The following is a 4,003-nucleotide window of genomic DNA, read 5'->3' as shown; positions in this document are numbered from 1 at the left end:
AGGACGCTTCGCTCTCCGCGCTCTGCTTTATTGTCATTTATGAACCCCGCGTCGGCGCGTCATTGCCTCTGGACGCCCAATCGTCGCGCGCCATTGGCGATGGAACACCACGCCCCTTTCCCCGTGCGCTCGTCACGACCACACCCCTCGGTCCCTCTCCCCGGGATTGTGGACCAATAGGAGCGCGGGAAGCTAGGCGCGGCCGGGGAGGGGGCGGTCTGGAACTTGTGCGCGTGAGAGCGCCCCGCTGACGCACGTCATTGACGCAAGCAGGAGCTAAATTTAGCAACTCTGGGCCAATCCATCGATTGAGATAGCACAGATCTCATTCATTTCTGGGGCGTACCGTTTATTTTAGGAACTATTTTGTGATCCAGTGAAACCAAATATAGTTGTCGATAGGTATTTTTAGTTGTAGCAATCTCGTTTTGTTAATGTTCAGAAATACTTTTTTTTAACGTAACCTAATTACAGATTGTAGCGACTAATGGAATAATGATTATGTTAATTCATTATGATAACCGAATTCTCGTACAATACTTGGAAATGTGAGTGTTTGGATTAAAACGGTTGTACAGTTTGATTTTCATTTATCGCGGCACTTTTTGTTATTATGCTTCTTTCTGTTTTTATCACTTATTACAGATGTATATCTAATATTGAAATATAATTAGCTTGGTCTCAATGCTGGGAAACCTATGTACCTATATTTGAAAGCAATTGGAAAACGGAAATTGGAATAAATCTTACATTGGGGAATTTATTGAATGTTAAAGTTTTAGATTCCACCCATTTAATTATTTGAAGAATAGACACATTCTTGTAACTTTGCCAAAACGCCTTTGCTTTCACAAATTTATTACGCACTAACGCCTTACGTATTTTTTTCAAACGCTGTGGAGATTTACTACGTTCTAGATATTGCTTCATGGGATGTTCCGCTTTTTTGTTTTGAAGTGAAATTTTTTTGTTTGGAAAAAAAAGTGTTTGTGTTTTAATTCCATTATTACACTAAGCGGTTGACCAATTCGTGGGGAGTGTTATTAAGGAAGCGTCGCGGTTTGGCAGCTTTACCGCAGCGCCTGAGGCTCTTGGCAGGTAAATGAGTGAGAGAGAGGGAGGGAGGGAGGTGGTGAACCCTTGTTCCACTTTATAAATAGGCAGACGGAAGGGAACGTTCCTATTACGCACACGCGCGGATTACGTAAAGGAGCGTGTTCAAAATCAGGAGACGTCTGATGACGCAGGCACGCAGCCTGCACGAGGTTAGTTCCGGCCTTCGTTCCAAAAACAGAGTTTAGATCTTCATTCTGGGAATTACATTTTTACATAAATGTTTACATTATGCAAACTTTACTCCTGATTTTAAAAATCCACCCCATATTAAAAAAAACTGTATTTTCCCCACTGAACGGCCTAAAGGAGAAATAATCTCTTTACAAAATGTGCTGTACATCAGGCTAAAAACTGCACACGTGTGTGTATAAAACTGCGGCAGATTTTTGTGGTGAGTATAACGCTCGAGATTTTTTCTGTGATCAGGTTGTTGTAGCCTTTATTATAAAGATTATTTTTAAAACGCTTGAACTTTTCTTTCCCTACAGATGAACCCCAGTAAGAAGCATTGTATTTCTGAACCCACTACTTATGCGGACTTGTTCTAGTGATCTGTTTGCAGCAGTGATCTGTTTGCAGCACTTCTGAATAATAAATCCGCAAATAAACTGTTGAAAAAATACAAATTCTTGCAATTTTTTCATGTGTAAAAGTTGCACAACTAATACATTTCAATACAACTGTATGCCTTTTCCTCTTTATACCTTGGGAACGTTTTGGAAAGTAGAAGGAATGTCACTAGATGTGCTCCTAGCATCAGAACTAAGAAAACACCAAACATGTTTCTTAATAAACTAGGAATATAGCTTCCATAGGATGTCTTGATGGATAAGGCCAACAAAACAGTTTATCACTGCTTCCAATTGCCAACACAGTTTGGCACTTCATTTAGTGCAGATTGCCACAAGGCAACATTTCAACAGTGTGGTGAATATGAGCTGTATTGAGCTTTAAAGGATAAATTCTGCTTTTATATTCACAACTCCTTTTGGAGGCATGAGAGCGGCAGCAAGCTAGTTGTCTAAGTGGTTCAAATGACATCAATCATGATCATACTTAAGTGAAAGCATATTTTTGTATTTTTCTGAGTTGGATAATTTGTTTTTATTTTCTATTTCAGTTTTATTTGCTTTCTTTTCCTGCTGGCTTTCGGTATGGATGACAACTACCAACATGTCAGTAGAAAAATGTAATATAAGGTCACATGCAGTCATATGTGAGCAGTTACATAACACTCTTACAGAATAAGAAAGTTCACGTCATGCTGAAAAGTTAATGATTGTAATACTGTTAGGTTAGTGTAAATGATTTAAGATTTGTTGTAAGGTTTTATTTATACAGCCTGTGGATGCCTTCAAGTGCTTTGCAGCTAAAGAACTGCCCTGTGAGGTGTAGTCACTGTTGTAGTGTAGAAAGATTATCTGAAAATTGTACCAGTTTTGATTATGCACCAAATGATTAAAAATCACTATTCCAAGATTGGATTAAAAACAGAAAATGCACAATTTCTGCAAGAATAATATTCACCTCATAAATTGAGCTGAGATTTTTTTTTTTCTTTCTTTTCAGACAAGGTGTAATCTGCTAAGATTTCTGTTTTTATTTAAAATTTTAACCTCAAAAATGAGTGCCCTACCTTGAAATTATTCCACAAGATCTTTCCTAACAACATCACGTACAGATTTAATTAGGGATGGTACGGTGGCTCAGTGGTTAGCACTGCTGCTTCACAGTGCCAGGGACCTGGGTTCGATTCCACCCTTGGGCAACTGTCTGTGTGGAGTTTGTATATTCACACCATCTGTGCAGGTTTCCTCCGGTTTCCTCCCACAGTCCAAAGATGTGCAGGCTGGGTGGATTGGCCATGCTAAATTGCCCATGATGTTCAGGGATGTGTAGATTCAGTGGGTTATAGGGGGATGGGTCTGGGTGGAGTGCTCTCAGGGTCAGTATGGACTCATTGGGCCAAAGGGCCTGTTTCCACACTAGGGATTCTACAATCTATGATGATTAATTAGTTTTTGATCTATTTTGTGGAGGTAGAGCTGGCAGCAGCAACATTGACTCCTGGTACTCCCCACATCTTACAAACAGGACTATGTCCATATTTCAGCATTACCAAGTTGTTTGTGGTTACTGCAGCTTTGAGGGCATTGTTATAACGTTCTTCCATAAGAATTTGTTCATTATCTTTAATAAGCTTTAATCACTAACAGAAAAGTGTTCTTCCAGAACTCACTTCTTATGCACAACATGAGTTAATCCGATTAATGTGTGACTCATAATTTGCTTATACTCCTAACAAAATATTTAGGGTTACCCACTGCAACCTTTCTCCATCACAATTTATGAAGTGACTATTCCAAATTATACTGTTTACTAAAATGTATACATACAGCAATCTAGGTTGAAATAACTTTTCAATATATCCTATTTATCTCCTTTTTTAAATCTTATTTTCGAACTTTTGCTAAATCTTTGCTAAAACCTTATTTTCTAACTCTCTTCTGGCTTAGCTATTGTAATTGTTAACTAGGAACTAGACAAACTGGTTTGATTTGAATACCATACCGCACAGTCCTCATTGTACTGAAGCACTGCTGTTCCACTCATTTTGCTCACTAGCGTTACAAAAAGTAATGTTTTTAATGTATATCATTGTTTGAACTTGGTAACAGATTACAAACTGAGAAAAGCACTAATGCATGGGACGTCTTGAATTCTGCTGTAAAGTGTAATCTAATACTGCTGTGTTGAGAAGATACATTCCTATCCAATGGCTTTGGAAGCGCATACAAGAAAATTAAAGTGCCTACCCATCAGCATCTTTGGTATTGAATTAAAATCTAATACTGATTAGAATGGATGTGGAGAAGATATTTCCACT

At 38.5% G+C, this 4,003-nt stretch overlaps 1 long non-coding RNA gene across 1 annotated transcript; it reads left to right on the top strand.

Annotated features, from left to right (window-relative positions):
- The first annotated feature begins 1,144 nt into the window (after window positions 1-1,144).
- On the top strand, window positions 1,145-1,738 carry LOC125486107. Its single transcript, XR_007264792.1, has 2 exons — window positions 1,145-1,507; window positions 1,605-1,738. It is a non-coding gene; the product is annotated as an uncharacterized LOC125486107 (long non-coding RNA).
- Window positions 1,739-4,003: the final 2,265 nt, after the last annotated feature.

This window comes from Rhincodon typus, chromosome 2, assembly GCF_021869965.1.
Source record: "Rhincodon typus isolate 14 chromosome 2, sRhiTyp1.1, whole genome shotgun sequence".
Lineage (NCBI taxonomy): Eukaryota > Metazoa > Chordata > Chondrichthyes > Orectolobiformes > Rhincodontidae > Rhincodon > Rhincodon typus.
The sequence above is the reverse complement of the archived record's forward strand: the minus strand, read 5'-3'. Positions and strand labels throughout refer to the sequence as shown.